At 47.6% G+C, this 21,108-nt stretch overlaps 1 pseudogene; it reads right to left on the bottom strand.

The window, feature by feature from the left end:
* Positions 1-3,349: 3,349 nt before the first annotated feature.
* On the bottom strand, positions 3,350-5,463 carry LOC147738051 (uncharacterized; annotated as a pseudogene).
* Between the last annotated feature and the right edge of the window lie 15,645 nt (positions 5,464-21,108).

Here is a 21,108-nt window from a genome sequence, read left to right as displayed (position 1 = left end):
GCCTGACTAACACACAGCTGCAGCTCTGTGACTTTCATTAATGAGCCCTCACTCTTCTAAAGAGATGCCCTGTGCTCGGCCTGGCTGCACACAGCTGCAGCTCTGTGACTTTCATGAATGAGCCCTCGCTCCTCTGAAGAGATGCCCTGTGCTCGGCCTGACTAACACACAGCTGCAGCTCTGTGACTTTCATTAATGAGCCCTCACTTTTCTGCGGAGATGCCCTGTGCTCGGCCTGGCTGCACACAGCTGCAGCTCTGTGACTTTCATGAATGAGCCCTCGCTCTTCTGAAGAGATGCCCTGTGCTCGGCCTGGCTGCACACAGCTGCAGCTCTGTGACTTTCATGAATGAGCCCTCGCTCCTCTGAAGAGATGCCCTGTGCTCGGCCTGACTAACACACAGCTGCAGCTCTGTGACTTTCATTAATGAGCCCTCACTTTTCTGCGGAGATGCCCTGTGCTCGGCCTGGCTGCACACAGCTGCAGCTCTGTGACTTTCATGAATGAGCCCTCGCTCTTCTGAAGAGATGCCCTGTGCTCGGCCTGGCTGCACTCAGCTGCAGCTCTGTGACTTTCATGAATGAGCCCTCGCTCTTCTGAAGAGATGCCCTGTGCTCGGCCTGGCTGCACACAGCTGCAGCTCTGTGACTTTCATGAATGAGCCCTCACTCTTCTGAAGAGATGCCCTGTGCTCGGCCTGACTAACACACAGCTGCAGCTCTGTGACTTTCATGAATGAGCCCTCGCTCTTCTGAAGAGATGCCCTGTGCTCGGCCTGACTAACACACAGTTGCAGCTCTGTGACTTTCATGAACGAGCCCTCACTCTTCTGAAGAGATGCCCTGTGCTCGGCCTGGCTGCACACAGCTGCAGCTCTGTGACTTTTATGAATGAGCCCTTGCTCCTCTGAAGAGATGCCCTGTGCTCGGCCAGACTTACACACAGCTGCAGCTCTGTGACTTTCATGAATGAGCCCTCACTCTTCTGAAGAGATGCCCTGTGCTCGGCCTGACTAACACACAGCTGCAGCTCTGTGACTTTCATGAATGAGCCCTCGCTCCTCTGAAGAGATGCCCTGTGTGCAGCCTGGCTGCACACAGCTGCAGCTCTGTGACTTTCATGAATGAGCCCTTGCTCCTCTGAAGAGATGCCCTGTGCTCGGCCTGACTAACACACAGCTGCAGCTCTGTGACTTTCATTAATGAGCCCTCGCTCTTCTGAAGAGATGCCCTGTGCTCAGCCTGACTAACACACAGTTGCAGCTCTGTGACTTTCATGAACGAGGCCTCGCTCTTCTGAAGAGATGCGCTGTGCTCGGCCTGACTAACACACAGCTGCAGCTCTGTGACTTTCATGAATGAGCCCTCGCTCTTCTGAAGAGATGCCCTGTGCTCGGCCTGACTAACACACAGCTGCAGCTCTGTGACTTTCATGAATGAGCCCTCGCTCTTCTGAAGAGATGCCCTGTGCTCGGCCTGACTAACACACAGCTGCAGCTCTGTGACTTTCATGAATGAGCCCTGGCTCTTCTGAAGAGATGCCCTGTGCTCGGCCTGACTAACACACAGCTGCAGCTCTGTGACTTTCATGAATGAGCTCTCGCTCTTCTGAAGAGATGCCCTGTGCTCGGCCTGACTAACACACAGTTGCAGCTCTGTGACTTTCATGAACGAGCCCTCACTCTTCTGAAGAGATGCCCTGTGCTCGGCCTGGCTGCACTCAGCTGCAGCTCTGTGACTTTCATGAATGAGCCCTCGCTCTTCTGAAGAGATGCCCTGTGCTCGGCCTGGCTGCACACAGCTGCAGCTCTGTGACTTTCATGAATGAGCCCTCACTCTTCTGAAGAGATGCCCTGTGCTCGGCCTGACTAACACACAGCTGCAGCTCTGTGACTTTCATGAATGAGCCCTCGCTCTTCTGAAGAGATGCCCTGTGCTCGGCCTGACTAACACACAGCTGCAGCTCTGTGACTTTCATTAATGAGCCCTCGCTCTTCTGAAGAGATGACCTGTGCTCGGCCTGACTAACACACAGCTGCAGCTCTGTGACTTTCATTAATGAGCCCTAACTCTTCTGAAGAGACTCCCTGTGCTCGGCCTGGCTGCACACAGCTGCAGCTCTGTGACTTTCATGAATGAGCCCTTGCTCCTCTGAAGAGGTGCCCTGTGCTCGGCCTGACTAACACACAGCTGCAGCTCTGTGACTTTCATTAATGAGCCCTCACTCTTCTGCGGAGATGCCCTGTGCTCGGCCTGGCTGCACACAGCTGCGGCTCTGTGACTTTCATTAATGAGCCCTCGCTCTTCTGAAGAGACGCCCTGTGCTCGGCCTGGCCATCTTACTGGGGGCAGCCTCATGACAGTAAGGACTTATTGTTCTACCTACGTGAGATCCAAATAAACCTTGAATTTCCTTTTGGTTCTATGTGAAGGCAACCACCTTATACAAGAATAAGGTAAGACAACACACTAGGATATTGTTCTTGAAGTTATGCAACAAAATTAATATCTAATCAAGAACAAAAGCCTTGATAATAACGCCATTAAATAATTATAAGCAAACTGTGAATATGCCTAATATAAATGTGTGAAATGTTAAATAAAAATAAAATAAAAAGTGATGTTAAAATACATCTGCACAGTTTGCTCTCCAGTATAGTACAAACTATCGAACATGCTGTTTCGATTATATGCCTTGTCTAAGCCGGCATCATTGGGGTTGCCCTGGATTTCTCCGGCCTCTTTGTCCTGAATGGCTAATTGCAGACATTTCCCCTCTTGATCAGGTTGTGTGATTCATACACTAATGGCACCTACAACCCATTCAATTTGGATTTGTTACATGTGATGCTATCAGCATCTGTCTAGCACCTTCCACCTCTACTTATTGCAACAAAATTATTTCTTAAAAATGTCACATGTCTATGAACGTCTGCCAGTGATGACATTATAAAACAGCACAGTCTACAGATAATGAATGTTTTCACATATCTTTTATAGTCATCATACATTTTAAAAGATAACATGAGTGCTTTATTTCTCATGTGAAAGTCACGGAAGTGGCTGCTTACCCCCAAAAGTGATTTCTTATTTTAGAGTTTAGAGAATAATAGTATCATTCCCACCTTCTGCTTCTCCAAGGTAGGTTTTATAGAAATACAAGCTGGCATAAAACCAGCAATAGATGGCAGAAAGGCTGTGCCAGACATACAGAGCTATGTTTGGTAAAAATAAGTAACATTACATTTGGTAGTAACATCACTTTTTAATAAAGAGACAAATGAGTGTATGGCATGTAATAAATGGTTATTTTTATTATTTTGTGTAGAGATCAACAACTATGCCCATATTTAGATTTTATCCAAGGATATTTTTTGACAGATGTTGTTAGTAGCATGCCTAAATTGCATGCTGTGTGTCAGCTTGTGTTGGGTCTTCTTGTTCTTGTCACTCCCCTGGAATAGAGCCTCTTTACCATCCTTCTGACTGGATGACTTGGATACTTTCACTGCTCGCTATGAGGAACTATGCGTCTCTTTTTGGTTAAGAGTTCCATGGGAGTGCATGTGTTTTGGGTTTTTGGATTTACAGGTTTTATCACGAATCCCGAAATCTAGCTGTGAAGATCCTTGTTAGTCCAAGCATTGCTCATAGTGTTGCTTTTACCAGTAGTATGATCAGATATGCTTGCATGGTTTTTTCTTGCACTTTTTAAGAGCACTGTTTCACTCAATAAAAAACAACTATATTTCTTTTTTTTTGTCCAACTTATGCTAGTCTTCTAATATGTTTCCAAGTATTTCATGGTTTTCCCTTAATGTAGAGAAGAAAAGACACTTTCATAATTCCGTAAATATCTATGTTTTTTTTCATTCCTGCAAGTCGGGTCTTCTATCATCTACTTTTTATTATCTGGTTCTGGAATGTCCCACTTAATTGTAATGTTATAATTTTCTGTAATTCGTTCATCTCTCAATGACTGCACTTGTTTGCTCCTGTGTGTATCCACAGTTGAGTCACTATTATTGGCCTTACATTCTTGCCAAATTCTCTACATCTCTAGGAATATTTCAATTGTTCAATGAAGGCGTGTTTTTCCTTATGGCTGTGCAGAACTGATAATCGACTAAAGGCTTTCATACATTCAGTACACTTGTGTGGCTTTTACCGTGGGAGTTCTCGGATTCTTCCTTAGGTTTGAGGAGTCACTGAAAGAACTTCTACACTCAATACAATGGTAAGGTTATTTCTGTGTTTGTTCGCTGATGACTTTGCAGAATTGATAATTGACTAAAGCTCTTCACACATTCATTGCACTTGAATGGCTTTTTCCCCTGTGTGAGTTCGCTGATGTCTGTGTAGGACTGATGACTGACTGAAGCTCTTCCCACATTCAATGCAATGGTAAGGTTTTTCCCCAGTGTGTGTTAGCTGATGGCACTGTAGGTCTGATAATTGACTAAAACTCTTTCCACACTCATTACAAAGGTATGGTTTTTCCCCTGTGTGTGTTCGCTGATGTCTGAGTAGGACTGACGATTGACAAAAGCTCTTCCCGCATTCACTGCAATAGTATGGTTTTTCCCCTGTGTGTGTTTGTTGATGTCTTTGGAGGTTTGATAAGTGACTAAAGCTCTTCCCACATTCACTGCACTTGAATGGTTTTACCCTTGTGTGTCGCTGATCTGTTTGTAAATATGATAACCGACTAATGCTCTTAACACACTCACTGCACTCAGAAGGCTTTTCACCTATGTATGTTTGCTGACGACTCCTAAATGTTAAGGAATGTCTAAAACTACATCCACATTTATTGCAGTGGTATGGTGCTTTCCCAGTGTGTGTTCGAAGATGTCTTTGGAGATGTGATGACTGACTGAAGCTCTTCACACATTCATTGCAATGGTATGGCTTTTCACCTGTGTGTGCTCGCTGATGCCCTTGGAGGTGTGATAACTGACTAAAGCTCTTCATACATTCATTGCAATGGTATGGTTTTTCCCCTGTGTGTGTTTGTTGATGTCTTTGGAGGTTTGATAAGTGACTAAAGCTCTTTGCACATTCATTGCAATGGTATGGTTTTTCCCCTGTGTGTGTTCGTTGATGTACTAGGAAGTTTGATAACTGACTAAAGCTCTTCCTACATTCATTGCAATGGTATGGTTTTTCCCCTGTGTGTGTTCGTTGATGTCTTTGGAGGTCAGATAACTGACCACAGCTCTTCATACATTCAGTGCAATTGAATTGTTTTTCTCCTGTGTGCGTTTGCTGAGGGCGCTTTACTAGTGATGACAAACTAAAGCTCTTGGTGCATGTGTATGATTCTTTATTCTTGGTTAGTGTCTCTGGATTGGGTATATATTTGTCTACATCACATAACTGTGTTTCCTGAAGGGTCAACATGTCTGTTAAAGCAATTGTGTTTTTCTCACACTCCCTAAATGTGTGTGCTATTTTTCACATTTGGTTTCCGATTTAACAATAAAGTGCAAAGGGCACCAAATACCTGTCACACTCATAATGTGTGTAATACTTCTTTGTGGGTGATAGTGCCTTTAGAATGGATATTGGTTTTGTACAGCTAGGGGTAAATATTAATCTTCCTTCTGGTTTGTGCAAATTGGGACAGAAGTTTTCATTTTATTTAGAAAAACTCGACTTCCATTTAAACTTCAGTTGTCCGGCTCCACTCCGTTGTTCTTTTTTCTGCTTCCTGTGGTTTGGCCAGAAATGGTTTACAATATACATAAAAGACTGAATAGTAGTAGTCATTTTACGAAGCAAAGCACTACTGTAAGCACATCATACCGATCCCATGATCAAAGCTTGTACTGGATACTTTTTTATACAATAGGAGTTTCCTAAATCTTCCAGAGTTCTTTTCTTGTTCTTGTGACGTGGAGGCACACAGCTCAGACTTGTACATTCACTGAATTGCCCTTATCTGCTTCTTCCAAGATCTGTCAGTTAAGGTTCAGGTTCGTCTGTCTATGACCGTGCTGATGTTTTCCTGAATACTGGAGCCCAGTTTTTCATTGTTCTTGCAGATTTACAGTAATATCTTCATTATCCATATTCATTTCAAGTATTCAAGGCTTGTTTTCTGTTGGATGTAAAGAGATGTATAATTACTACATGCAAATGTATTGGAATGTGAATATACAATGTTTAAATGGTAGTAAAAGACATCTTGTCTTTACCGTTTTTTAAACTTAGTAAGGAATATTCCCCCATACACAGATATTTAACTAGAAGTTCTGTTTAGCACAACACATCTTATTTACTTCAGAAAAGGAGGTGATTTGTCAGGGTTCACAAAGTAACACAGTCAAAAAAATGCACTCAAGGAGCACCCACTTGCTACAGGCACAAGTTTAGGGAGATGCAAATGATCAAGATTTTATTTGAACAAGAACAGATTATGGAAGAAGATGGATCAGGATGTGCTGCTGTTTCTTCAGTTTCAATGGTAACTCTTCAGGAAGATTATAACAAAACTAAAACTTCAGGAAGTACAAAACAAAGGTAACTCAGGGTGCATTTTTTTCCAAAGCAGTGGAGCGTCTGCCTGCATGCAAATAGCAGAAGACAGGTACTGGCCTGAAAGTCAAGTGCCCGTGGTTAGCAGTGCAGGGATGACAAACTAGGTGCATAGGTACCTGAGAGGTACAAGCAGAGGAGGTGTACACAGGTAAGTGCTTATGAGGTACAAACAGAAGAAGAGCAGAGGCACGTATTTATGAGGTACACATACAGGGATGTGCACAGGCAGGTTCTTGTGAGGTACAGTGTAGGTGCAGAGGGAGATGTTTATGAGGTACAAATAGTGTAGGTGGAGAGGTAGTTGCTTATGAGGTACAAACAGAGAATGAGTGCACAGGTAAGTTCTTGTGAGGTACAGAAGAGGTGCACAGGGAGGTGCTTATGAGGGACAAACAGAGGAGGTGTACACAGGGAGTTGCTTATGAGGTACAAACAGAAGAAGAGTAGAGGCACGTGTTTATGAGGTACGAATACAGGAGGTGCACAGGCAGGTTCTTTTGAGGCACAGTGAAGGTGCACAGGTAGATGCTTATGAGGTACAAATAGAAGAGGTGCACAGGTAGGTGCTCATGAGGGACAAATAGAGGAGGTGCACAGGCAGATGTATGTTCCTTTCTGGGTCTGCTTCCCTCTGCACTGGGCGGAGTATTGGTTTTCAATTATCCCTCTTCCTGCGGCCTCACATAGGCGCTTGCTGAGTGGGTGTTACCACTTGCCCATTCACCTGAGAGCAGCAAAGCCTCATAAACACCAACATCTGGATACTGCCTGCCTCAAGGGGGTGATCCAGGTGAGGGCCCAGGTGTCTGACAAAATAAGCTTCGGAGACAAAAGCATCCTAAAAATCACTCCGGTTCTCAGGGCGTTCCCACCAGAGATCTGAGGGATATTTTGCCATCAGTCCATAATATCAAGTTCTGACTCCTTTATCAACCCCTCTGGTTCTACACCTGCCTCTTGGACAGGTAACTCCTACACAGATGTGACAGATATCCCATCTGCTCACCTTATTACAACCGCCACAGGATAGCATGCACTTGCAATAAGACGGACGGGATATCTGTCATGATTTTGTGTCCTAGTAACCCGCCTGCCAAACTCTAAATCAGGCGCATGGTGGACCGTGTGTCCGATGTCTTTTTAGTGTCAGAAAGTTAAAGACAGTATCCTCTCAGTGCAGCTGTGAGTTGGAGTTATAATGCCACCACTGTTGTGTTTCTGTTTGCTTCTTTGCTCAGCTCCTGTCACCGATGCTCATGAACTGTCAAGAGTCGATGTTGCTTCTGTTTCACTCTGATGTTTCCAGTGACTGAAGCTCTTTACTCGATTGATTTTTTTTAAATGTTGTTCCCAATGGGCACCATCAGCGAGTAGGGCTGGCTGCAAGCATGGGAGGCTTGAATGAGATCCAGAGAGCCATGATAAGGCGCCCGATTTAGTCTTCTGTAATCAAGCGTTCCAACCAGTTCTGGGAAACGCAGTCTTTTTGTGACTGCATTTAACTCGGCTGGCGTAAGAATAAGGCAAGGAAAGTAATGCATAATGTGCTGCTCTCTGCATGTAATACAGGGGTCACTTTCAGACACTTTGCACTGAGGAAACTCTAAACTCTGAGCATGCTAACAACATACCTCCTGGAAAGTGTATATTGGGATGAGAACATAATCAGAGGGCAGAAAAGAAAGGAGTGAGAAGAGAAAATGCAGAAGGGAGGAAAAGAGGAAAATAGCCCCGCCTAGCGCTGGAATGCCCGGGGGTAGCCAGGCTCTCTACGAGTGCTTAATTATTATAAGCAAGGGGTCAGCCTTAGAAAAAGATGAAATGAAGAACTTCGTTTAGAGTCCTTCTTGAACTCTAATTTCATCACTTTCAGGGAGAGAGAGGGTCTGATATGAGCTGGTAGTGGGTACCAAATATTCATTGTATTTCCAGACGAGGGTCTAATGTCCGTAGATGTCTGTCATATGAGGCGACTTGACATAAAGACCCACTTCCTAGAGTTCTGTTCTTGCTCGATAGCCCGGGCCTTCACTTAAATGCATCAGATTCTATCACTGCATTGAAAGGCATTTTTTAAAAGTGATCGTTCTCAATTATGAATTTAGAAAAAACTTCATGCCTTCCCTACCCTGACAATAATACCATTATCAAATCAAGAGTGTAGACAGTTGTCTTGTGCACCATCTATGTGACCTGTGTTGTTATTATACATGAAAAAATATATAATTTATTAAATCAAACAAAGATGTTTTGTACAGTGTTCATCCTGAACTCATGAATTTCAAGTTGCTCTGATATGTGGGATAATGAAGTAAAAGGAGCGAAAGTGAAATAAGACAATTTGGTCAAGCAGGAAAGCCAAGATTGATCCCATGTTTTCTAATTTCAGACTGACAAATCAGTAAATAGATGGGTATGTCTTTAGCTCTCTCATTTTACATCACAGGTTAATGCTATGTCGTTGGTACTTGGGGCATAATGTTTAGGTGTGGGTGACAGACAAAAGGCTCAGTTTGTTTTGGCCTGAGGATCCAAGCCCACCTCAATCACATGCTGGCAATTAAGCAGAGAAAGGTGTTGTTTAAGGATTCATAACTTTCTCACTAAACCATATTTTAATGAGTGGACTATGAAACTGGGTGTTCTCTCCTTAGAGGCAAAATGTCACAAAAGTGGCAGAATCCATGCTGAATGGAACAGTGCAGCTCTCTTTAGTGCAAAGAATGGATCAAACATGCACAGTTGCTAATGTAACTGGATCACAAAACACATTGATGGTAATAGAGGCAATATTAAAAGGCGAAAGCCCCCTGGTGGTTTCCTTTCTAGGTATACATATACGTTTATTAAAGATACAGTGCCCATGTAAACCATTCCAGGAGTGTTAGTAAGCACACACCTAGAAATAAAAGATAGCTTTGATAAATTCAGAGCAGCTTACGAAGGGTTAGCTTTAAGCATGGGCGAATTTTGCGAATCTCGCGTTCGCGAATTTTGCGGATTTGCGAACTCGCAATCCGCCAAAATCCGCGAATTCTCGCGAATTTGCGGATTTTTTTTTTGTGTTCGCGCGGGTTTCTGCCAGTTCGCGAGGGTTTTGTACAATTTCGCAAACGCAAACTTACCTGTCCGGTCGCAAGTTTTGCGAACTTGTTGTTTCTACGTGTCCAGCCTGTTTGGGACACTCTTCTTCATCACTGCCACCCTCTGTCACCACTGCCACTCTCTGACTACTCATGCCACTCGCTGGCCCACCCATGCCACCCTCTGTTTCATCACAGCACCCTCTGGTTGTCCAGTGTACATTATTGTGGCAAAGCAAAGCACACCTTCCCTGCCTCAAGTGACCTGAATTAATTTGGGGCTGATTAATGTGTCACAGAATATTTTTTTAGCTGGCACCTGCTTCCTTAGTGCTTCCTGATTAGTGATCTTTTGCACTTGCTAAGTGCTTTCATTGTTGCAAAATTAGTTACAACACCTGCCCTGCCCTAACTGACAATAATGAATTAGGGGCTGATTAATGTGTCACTGTTGGATTTGAACTTCCAGCCTGGCTCCTGCTTGTCTCCCTTAGCTGTAATTCAGGACCTTTGTGGCATATGTGTAACTATTCTGAGGGTCAGAGCAGGGTCACATAATAGTTGCAAGTAGGCAACTGAACCCTTTGGAGGGGCCCCTCAGGAAGCACTACAATTGGCTACTAATGATGAGCTTGAACTTTTGAACCTGGTAAGTAGTTTCAGTTTTGCTAAGATCGTATTTCTGCAATTTAGCGCTTATTCGCGGGGCGCGAAGTTGAACTGGGAAGCCGCGAACTCACGCGAACAGTGCGAACAAGCCATAAAATCCGCTGCTCGCGGATTTGCGGATTTCGCGGGAAATTCGCAAATCTCACGGATTGCGAATTTACCGAAAATCCGCAAAATCCGCGAGCGGAACGGATTTTCCGCCCATACTTAGTTAGCTTGTGCACATTCTGAAATCAGTACTACAGTGCCACAGAAATGATAGTGGTGGCCATGTTTACTTACAAATGCCAAAAAACTACTCTTCCGTAGTAAGTCCAGCACCTACTCCCATCACGATATCCAGTTTCCAGCATCTAGACACTTTTGGGTATTAGCTTGTGCTTTATAAATAAATCAATATGCCTTGGGTGTCATTTCCTAATCCATTTTGGCCCACTGCCAGCAGCCAAGTAGAATAACTACATATTGGGCTTCATTCTTGCTCTTGATTTCTATGGGTGGGGCAGCACAAGACTGCCCGTGTTGGAGCAGTCATAAAATACTTGCAGTGCATGGTAGAAATGAAAGCAGTTCATACCTTTCATTCAGATGATGGTTTTGCTTTCTCCGTTAAGGAATTTATGGATGCTATATCTGCTTTAGGAGTAATTTCCATCTGGATTGTGGTAAAGTGAGCCAATTGTAGCAAGACTCGATAGCTAGTGCCCTGTATTCATGATTGTCGTGGTTTCATAGACTTTATCAGGTTCAGTGAGAATGAAATATTTTGCCTAGAGTAATAGGCTTGCAAACTTTTGTTTGACTTATCTATGTTTGTTCCTGACCTCGCTCTCCCTAGAAAACAAGTTGAGTTTAAATCTGATTTGGTAGACAACATTAACATTTTGCAGAGACTGCAATCACTCAAACAAATTCAAGAAATTAAACTAAAGCTTACCAACATCAAAAATATCAAAGATAAAAACAAAGCTACTGACCGGTAACTCTCAAAAGTGGTAAACTTAGTGCAAGAATGGATTCCAAACACAGAGACATTTGGACTATCCTATATGCCATCTAAGCCAGTCCCGGAAGCAAAGACAATGAGGAAGGTGCGAATCAATCCCTTAAAAGAAACACTATGTGGCTAATTCTGATCAGGGACCCATTATAGAATACATTGTTACACTGTGACTCACTTACAACATCATCTAAGCTCCAATTAATGCTCAATTCTATTTAGGAGAGTTAACTTTAGAAAAAATAAGCAATTTGTCAGACCACTGATTATAAATGTATTCCACCCTTTATTTAGAACTACGAGGAAAAGCCTGGTGGTCCCAAGACACAAAAGCAAAACAAGCAAAGATAATATGTCTGTCCTTGGCATGCTGGTGTGATGGTTGGAATGTTGTTATTATTTCAATCATGTGCCAACGAACTAAAGATAAAGAAAGAACATTTGCCTCTAGCTAACCCTGGCCACCATATACAACAAGTATTATTAAAGACAAGCTCAGAAATAATGATACAAATCAATGTTTTCATTGGACCCTGAGAGGCACTTCGTTAGCAACAGATGGCTGCAGATGCACAACTTTACATTTATTGTACTGAATAATTTCACTAAAATTACAAAGATGCATCCATGGAAAGTAAAAAGCAAAGCTCTGAGAAAATTCATAATATATCTACCTGTACCTGTAGCTTGCAATTCTGGAGGCTTTTTATCTGTGACACAAAGGATTTTGGGCTGTTGTGATCCAGGTCCAGTTTTATTATCGAACTGCCTAACTCTCCTTGCTTTGAGGACCTCATGTTTAAAAATAAAGGCACTCTTGGCGAATGACTATTAGATAGTAGAGGTTTCCTTTCAGAGCTCCAAGGAAAATTATGCCCAATGAGACCTGTTAGAACTTTGCAGCTAACATCTAAAAAGAGCAAATGCCTTCCATCAGCCAGGCTAGCTTGAATACAGACGCAAAGATAGCAAGGGACCCACGTCTAGGCATACCCTGCCAACTTAGGGTGAACAAAGCAAACACAAAGAGATGTAACGGAGCGCTAAAACTTTTCAGACACTCGCCCCCAGACACAGATCTGGGTTGAATCCATCAGTAGGCAGGGTATGCCCAGACGTGGGTCCCTTGCTCACTTTGCCCCTGGAATCAAGCTATCCTGGCTGATGAGAGCTGTTAGCCCGAAACCGGTCCCAGGATGCTTATACCCGGTCCAGGGAAGACAAAGCTTGGCAGCTCGGTCTGGACTGTTCCCATGAGGCACAGGGTCAAGACTGATTTGCATATAGCTGTGTCTGAACTGGGGTGGCAAAGTGAGCTAAAGAACGATGATTGATTCAACCCAGATCTGTGACTGTGGGTGAGTGTCTGAAAAGTTTCAGCGCTCCGTCCATCATCTCCTTGTCTTTGCTCCGTTAGGGGTACGAAGGTGTTTAAAAATGTCAACAACTTTACTAAAAGAAAAACGTCCATACATGTGCTGCTAAAGGGAAACCGAAACAAGCACCCAGAATGATTGCAATGAATTCCTTCCCATTACACTTACTCCGCTTTCAAGAGGAAAGTCACAGACAGCGCAAGATACTCAGCACTTGCGAGAACCATAACTTAGGCAGCTGCCTCTTAGCAAACAACAAAAACTACCACAAGCAGCTAACAACTTGTGCAGAGGAGAGGAGCAAAGTGAAGCTGGGAAGGCGATGAGTAGAGCAGGGTATGGAGAACGCAAGCATGAGCAGTGTAGGATCTTGGTGAGGCAGAGAAGGAAAAACATGAGGAGCGGGTAGAGGGCATCCGGCTATCACATCAGATCTAAACACAATGGACTAAATTCAGTCACTCAAAGTATCGTTAACCAGTGGCTGAAGTAGGCTGACCCACTGCCTCATGCAGTATGCTGTAAAGGGAGGAAGCAAAATGTGACTGACACAACAGTAGACCAATGGATGAATAGAGCTGGTGAAAAGCCCCATTAAGTAAGTGTATTATACATATCATGTTTGTAAAACAAAAATGTCTTGGCTGACGCCAACCCTAAATAAACGAAGTCAATCCCACTCCCTCGTAAAAAAACTCCCAGGGTGTGAAAGTCACTATTTATTTAGTTTTTCAAACAATTTTCTGAGCTTCTGAGTAAAACATGGAGGCCACTGAGCACATTTTCAGTACTTTCAGAGGAGCTGCTGTGGCTTATCAGAGGACTTAGATATTGCCAGGTTATGGAGATGTCTAAATGTGGTGGATGGTTATCACCTTTGCTCCTTTGACAGTCGGCCGGTCACCAGCCACACTCTAAATGAGGGGGGCAGACTTCAAATGCAACCCCAAATCGAAAAATTATGTCTGCTGAGCTGGAGCATCTAGGAAATTTTGAACACAATAACAGGCTCTAGGTAAGAAATCCCACATGTACAAAAGTATTCTCAAAGCATACCAGAGCATGGGCACAATTAGCAACCACCACAGCACTAACAGGTCACCAATGGAAGGAGCCGCAATAGGAGACTGGAGGAAAGGCTGCCGCATGGACAAAACTATTCTCCACTAGTCAAAGTGGAATGGACTACAGCAATTGTCTACAAACTAACAAATGAAGAAGCAAGCTTCTGGAAATGTGAAATTAGGTTTTGGCTTCCTTTGAATAAAAGTGCATTAATTTTGACCCTAACTCTCTACTCCACCAGGCACCCAGCTATTAAAAACAGGAAGCACATAAAAACAGTTAAAGGCACTAGGCACCACACCGCTCATGATTTTAGTCTCATTTCACAAATCATTTCCAGTAAGTGTAGATTGTTCCAGACTCAGGTGTGACTTACACCTACATTGTTATGAATAATTCACGCCAATTTGCAGTAAAAAGCTTTGAGAATCTAGCACTTTAACAGCATTATCTTTTACATCACATTTACATAAGGCAATACTTTAAGTTAGGGGTTACCAGACTAATAAGCCAAAAACGGAAGTACTATCATTTTATACCTTAAAAGAAACTCTCCTCCCTTTACTACAGAATCGCTATAGCTCCTGTCACCAGAGGTATTTGGGGGTTTATTATAGAGAAGATTCCAATTCCAATGATAACACATTTCTATGAAGGCCACTGGTTGGTCGATTCCCTCGGGGTTTAGTTGGGAGAGGACGGCCCCAATGCCATGGTCTGAGGCATCAGTCTGGACAATAAACTCACGGCTGTAGTCGGGGGCCTGGAGCACCGGGGCGGTGCACATGGCGGCCTTCAGCTTCTCGAAGGCCGCTTGACAGTCTGGGGTCCAATTGACCGTTTTGGGATGCTTCTTGGATGTGAGTTCCGTGAGGGGCCACACGATGCTGCCATAGTCCTTCACAAACCGCCGGTAGTATCCGGTCAGCCCCAAGAAGGCTCGTACCTCGGTTTGGGTGACGGGGGGCTGCCAGGACTGGATGGCAGCGATCTTGAGTTGGAGAGGGGCCACCAGACCGCTCCCCACTTGGTGTCCGAGGTAGGTCACGGACCCTTGGCCGATTTGGCATTTGCTGGCCTTAATGGTGAGGCCAGCTCGCTGGAGGGCCTGCAGGACCTCTCGGAGGTGGCAGAGGTGGTCTGACCAGTGGCGGCTGTATACTGCGATATCGTCCAGGTAGGCGGCGCTGAAGTCTTCGAGGCCCGCCAATACCTGGTTCACAAGTCGTTGAAAAGTGGCTGGAGCGTTTTTCATACCGAAGGGCATCACCGTGAACTGGTAGTGCCCATCTGGGGTGGAGAAAGCGGATCGTTCTTGGGCCCTGGGGGTGAGGCCGATCTGCCAGTAGCCCGCTGTCAGGCCGAAGATGCTTAGGTAGCGGGCAGTCCCCATGCGGTCGACCAGTTCATCTGCTCGGGGGATAGGATGAGCGTCGGTTCGGGTGACCTCGATAGTCGACGCAGAACCGGAGCTCGGGGGTGGTGCCCGGGGCAGCCGCTTTGGGTACCAGTACGACTGGGCTGGCCCAGGGGCTGTCTGAGGGCTCGATGACTCCGAGTGTGAGCATTTTGGCGACCTCTTCTTGGATGCAGGCGCGCACCCGGTCTGGGACTCGGTACGCCCGGTGTCGGATAGGAGGACTGTCCCCGGTGTCCACGTCGTGAAGGCACTAGGGGGTGACCCCGGGGGTGAGGGAAAACAGGTTTGCAAATTGTAGCAGGAGGGTCCGACAGTCCTGGTGCTGTTCCGGGGTCAGGGCATCGGAGAGTCGGACCCCGTCCACGGAACCATCTCTTTCACGGGTCCTCAGTAGGTCAGGGAGGGGCTCGGAGTCTTCTTCCGCCCCACTGTCTGTGGCCATCAGTAGGCTGAGCTCCGAGCGCACGAAGTGCGGTTTGAGTCTGTTGGCGTGGAGGACCCGGAGGGGGTTTCAGGGGGACTCCATGTCGATGAGATAGGTGACAGGGCCCTTGCGTTCGACCACCTTGAAGGGTCCTGTCCATTTATCTTGCAAGGCACAAGGTTCGGTGGGGGACATCACCCACACCTGCTGACCAGGTTCGAACTCAATGGAGGAGGCATGTTGATCGTACCATTTCTTCATGTCCTCCTGACTGGCCTCAAGATTGGCTTTAGCGATCTCCCTGAATCGCCTGGTCTGGTTGCGGAGGGTCAGGAGGTACTTATAGACATCTGGAGGGGCTTTCAGGGGGCCATTTCCCATTCTTCTTTAACTAGGCTGAGAGGCCCTCGGACAGGGTGTCCGTACAGGAGCTCGAAGGGGCTGAAACCGAGGGACTTCTGGGGGACTTCTCGGTAGGCGAAGAGGAGGCACGGGAGTAGCACGTCCCACTGGCGGCGTAGGGGTTCTTCCAGCCCCATGATCATCCCCTTGAGTGTGCGGTTGAACCGCTCGACCAGTCCGTTTCCTTGCGGGTGATAGGGGGTTGTGAATCGGTAGGTGACTCCGCACTGCTGCCAGAGGGATTTCATATATTTCGAAATAAAGTTCGTGCCCCGGTCACTGACGACCTCCCGGGGGAAGCCCACTCGCGAGAAGATCCCCATCAAGGCTCGGCCTACCACTGGTGCTGTCACTGTTCGAAGGGGAATGGCCTCGGGATAGCGGGTGGCGTGGTCCACCAGGACCAGAATGAATAGGTGCCCTTGTGCTGTTCGGGGGTCCAGGGGCCCCACAATGTCTATTCCCACCCGTTCGAACGGGGTGGTGACGACGGGGAATGGTTGCAGGGGTGCCTTGAGTTTTCGGCCGCTCTTTCCGCTGGCCTGGCAGGTGGGGCAGGCCCGGCAGTGGTTGGAAACGTCATTTCGCATCTTTGGCCAGTAAAAGTGGGTCACCAGACGGTTGTAGGTTTTGTCTTGCCCCAGGTGCCCAGCCAGGGGGACATCATGTGCCAAGTTCAAAAGGAAGTCTCTGAAGCGGAGGGGCACCACCAGCACCCGACTGGCCCCCAATTCTGCGATTCTCTGCTCGCTGTACAGTAAGTCATTGTCCCAGTAGATCCAGTGCGCCCCTGCGGTGTCTCCCGCGCACTGGGCGAGGGCTTGCTGTCGGAGTCCCTCGAGGGAGGGACAGGTCTTTTGCTCCTGCCGGAATTGTTCTTGGGTGGGCCCCCCTTCTTTACGCCACTGAGCCAGGTCTGGAAGGTCCTGGGGCTGAGCGGGCTCTTCTTGGGCTTGTTCTGGGGGGTCAGTATGGACGGTGTCTTCCTCTGGAGTGATCGGGGGAGGAGGTGCTGGCCATTCGGGTTCTTCGGGTCTGGGGATGGCACGGGCGGCCATGGACCGGGTTGTTACGCACGCCCAGTCCGGGAGGCCCAACATCCCCAGGTGTTCTCTCCTCTCAACGGCCGCCCACGGGGAACTCTCGAGGTCGTTTCCCAGGAGGCAGTCCACGGGGGCATCATCGCGGACAGTCACTTTTAGCATGCCGGACACTCCTCCCCATTCGAAGGGGACACAGGCCATCCGACACAGGCTCTCAGAATTGTCGGCCGATCGGACGGGGCAAAGAACGTTTGGCAGAATTTGTTCTGGGGTCACCAGGTGACAGCGGACGGCCGTCACACTGGCCCCTGTGTCACGCAGGGCTTCGGCCTTGCATCCATTTATGTTCACCCACTGGCTATATTTTCTGGTGTTTGCGGGTAGGGGGACCCGCGGGATCATGTCTCTTCCCCCTAGGCAAGCCAGGACCATGGCGGCAGGTTCCCACTCGGGCTGCTCTTGCTCGTATTCTTCATGCTCTTCGGAAGTTTGTTCTTCTCCTAGGGCGGCGGCCGCGACCTGGCGGGGCCGGGGAGTCTGGTTCTTTGGGCAGTTCGGGTCGCTGGCATAGTGGCCGACCCGCTGGAACCGATGGCAAGTAACATTGGCTCTGAACATTGGGCGCATCGGAGGGTTCCCCCGCCCAGCCGGGGGCGGGGTGTTGTTGGCGGGAGCTGCCGGGACGGCATCTCTGCCCCGGCCCTGGCCTCCTCCTCCTCGGAGACGATGGTGACCTTGGTTGTTTCGGTTCTGCTCGTTTGGCCCACTCCGGGCCACTCGGGTGCTCTCCCAACTGTCAGCCTCAGCGGCGAGCTGCCGAGGGTCAGTCAATTTACTGTCGAGGAGGTGCTGCCTGAGCTCGACGAAGCAGTTGTTGGAGAGGTGCTCCCATACAATGAGGTTGAAGAGTTGCTCGTAGGTGGTTACGCGGCTACCCTTGATCCTTCCCTCGAAGGCTCGGCTGAAATAGTTCACATATTCCACCCAAGTTGTACCCGGGATCCGGGTGCAGTCGCTGAACCTCTGGCGGTACATCTCGGGCGTGATCCCATATCGAGTGAGGAGGGCGGCCTTCATGTGATCATAGGACGTCATCTGATGGTCCGGGAGCTGTAACAGGGCATCGCGTCCTTCATTGACGAACCTCCCCCATAGGCCGGCTCCCCAGTCACTTCGATCGATCCGGTGGGAGGTCATGGCGATCTCATAGGCCTTGAACCACTGTTGTATGTCGTCGTTCCGATAATATTCTCGGACGACGTCTTTGGGGATGTGGACTTTTTGTTCTGTAGCGCCTGGGGTGCGCGGTTGCTCGGGCACCCCTAGTTCTTTGTTTTGTTTTCGCAGTTCGATTTCAGCTAGCTTGCGCTCGTGTTCGTATGCCAGTCTTTTCTCTTCGAGTTCTCTTTGTCTTTGCTTTTCTTCCCGCTCTTCTCGGAGCCGTAAGTGTTCTAAGTTCAGTTTTTGTTCCGCTAGTTTCAGCTCTCCGTCCAACTTGAGCCGTGCCAACTCTAATTCGTGGAGTCTGTTTTTTTCTCGTTCTTGGATCTCTTCCCGGGAGAGACCCGCTCTCCTTTCTTCGGGAGAAGTGGTGTTTGTCTCTGGTGCTTCGACGTCTTGGTCCCGGGGTCTGACGGCACCGGTTTCCGCCCAAGATTCTAGGGCGTGTTTGAAGTCGTCTTTCGTGCTCAGACCGGTGGTAGCAATGCCTAGATCTATGCAAAATTGTTTTAGCTCTCGATGGCTGTACTCTTCTAATTTCTCCATCTGGAATTTCTCTGTGGATCCGCTCTCTTTGGTTGACATTGTGGTTTAGTCGTGGGGTGAGTTACTCTCTGTACGGTACGCGTTGGTTCGGATCGCGCCGCTGGCCACCAATGTTAGATGGGACCTGAAGGGTCGGCCGAGGACAAGGGGAGAAGTCTCCAGGGAGAGCCGTCTCCAGCGATCGTACAGACAAGTAACTCCCCCCCCCACAGATGGACACCACACAAAGATAAGGTTTAACGTTCTTTATAAGCAAATCTTGAAGTACGGTAGTATGGTACAAGGAGGTCAGGACTCAGGGGTCCCCTCGATTGTAGTCTCTTTGAAGGAAAAGGGGGTAGCGGGACAGTCTTGTTACCGAACTGGTAGTGGATGAAATGATGGTTAGCTCACAATCCTCGAGCTTGGCGTTCTAGGAGGTCGGGCAGCGGCAGCGCCAGCATGTCCCGAGGAGATCGTAGGTGGCAACGGGCCGCGGCAGCGCCAGCAGGTCCCGACGAAGATGGTGGTTGCAACGGGCCGCAGCAGCGCCAGCAGGTCCCGACGAGGATGGTGGTTGCAAGGGGCCGCGGCAGTGCCAGCAGGTCCCGACGAGGATGAAGGTTGCAGAAGGCCGCGGCAGTGCCAGCAGGCAGGACGACAGTTCACAAGGCAGGGCTGCGGCAGCGCCAGCAATCCGTCAAGGATGAGTTCTTCACAGTGTCTCTCAACTCCAGGATACAACTGCCTTCCTGCTCTGGAGCTGCCCCAGTTATAGGTCTGGCCCCCTTTGATGTCCGGACCCTCGCACTTGGAGGTCGGGAGGTCCGGGATGAGGGAGTCCAGACATCCAGCAGGGGGGTGGAGCCAGCGCCCGGGGAGGCTGGGGGCGATCGGCACCTGGCGGGGGAGAGCCATCGAAACTCCTCTCTCCCATTGAGCTGCCAAGTGGTCCATTCACCTCCTGGGTGGATGGTGGTGCCGGGATGTCGGGGCCTGGCCAGGCCCAGGGTTAGGGTCGAGCTGAGGCCAAGCGGCCTCGTGGTGCAGTGTCCAAGATGGCGGCTGGGCCCGGGCAATGGTGCTGGCGGTGGCCCGGGCCAGGGATACAGAGATGTTCGGGGGCAGGCGTCCCGTGTGGGACGGGTCACGGGTGGCTTCTGTGGGTAGCTTCTGGAGGGTCGGTATCCTGGCTCTGTCATGCGGGGAGGGAGCGAGCCCTTTTCTGGGGCCTGTCCAACAATTTCCAACTTACAAGTAAGGTTAAAAGGTTAAACAGGACAAGATCCCAGTATTTATAATTTGTGGCATCTACCTAAATCAAATGTCAGTCTTGAAATTATTTTTGATTTTGACTTTTCCATGTATTTTTAACAATTGCAGTTTGTTTTTATGGGAATTTTCTGTTTTTTTACAAGTTTTATATTTGGCAACACAATTATAGGAGTAGAAAATACTGTCGGCAGAGTTTACATCTGAAACTATTCATATTCTGATAAAATAGTTACATTCAACATGAATATTTATTTATTTATTTATTTTAGTGTTTTATAGAGCGCGAACTTGAACCGTTAGGGTATCAGAGCGCTTTACAGAGTCAAAAAGTCATACAAGAATATACTGTACATTAAGGAGGGAGGTGCTGAATACAAGAGGAATGGGAGTATACAAGGGTAGTCAATATTACAGTTGCTGAAGACAGGCCCCCGGTTTCTTGGTTGGGCGAGGTCGAAGAAGGATGGCAATAGTCTTTGAGGTGGTTGTGGGACAGTGTTAGCTAGAGGAGTTTACCCATGATGAAGAATTTAGCCTCTTTTTTGAAGCGTGCAAGAGAGGGGATTCTTCTAATGGTGGGTGGGAAGGAGTTCCATATTCTTGGTGCAGTCCCAGTGAACGCCCGGTTATAGTTTTTTTTCCTGAAAGCGTGCAGGCTGGAGTACGAGGGCACTGGCTGATCGTGAGTTTCTGCTTACTCCGGAAATCACAAGTTTCTGTGCAAGATACGAAGGGGAGTTTGAGTGTAGGGCCTTGTGCGTGATGCATGCCAGCTTGAGTTGAATTCTGGCCTCAAGAGGAAGCCAGTTCAGCACTTTCAGATGGGGAGTAATGTGATCACATTTCCTTGAGCTGGTAAGCAGTCTGGCGGCTGCATTGCGGCAGGCTTTTAAGGGTGCTAGAGAGATCTTGGGTAAACCAGAGAGGGTGGAGCAGCCATATTCCAGCCTAGAGATGACTAGTGCTTGGACTGCAAGTTTTAGGTCGGGAGAATCATGAAAGGATTTCAGTTTCCATAGGTAGCTCAGGTGGAATCTGGCAGATTTGGCCATTGAGTTCAAT

Source organism: Lissotriton vulgaris, chromosome 1_1 (genome assembly GCF_964263255.1).
Source record: "Lissotriton vulgaris chromosome 1_1, aLisVul1.2, whole genome shotgun sequence".
Classification (NCBI taxonomy): Eukaryota; Metazoa; Chordata; class Amphibia; order Caudata; family Salamandridae; genus Lissotriton; species Lissotriton vulgaris.
Note: the sequence above shows the minus strand (reverse complement) of the source record. Positions and strands in the feature narration are given on the sequence as shown.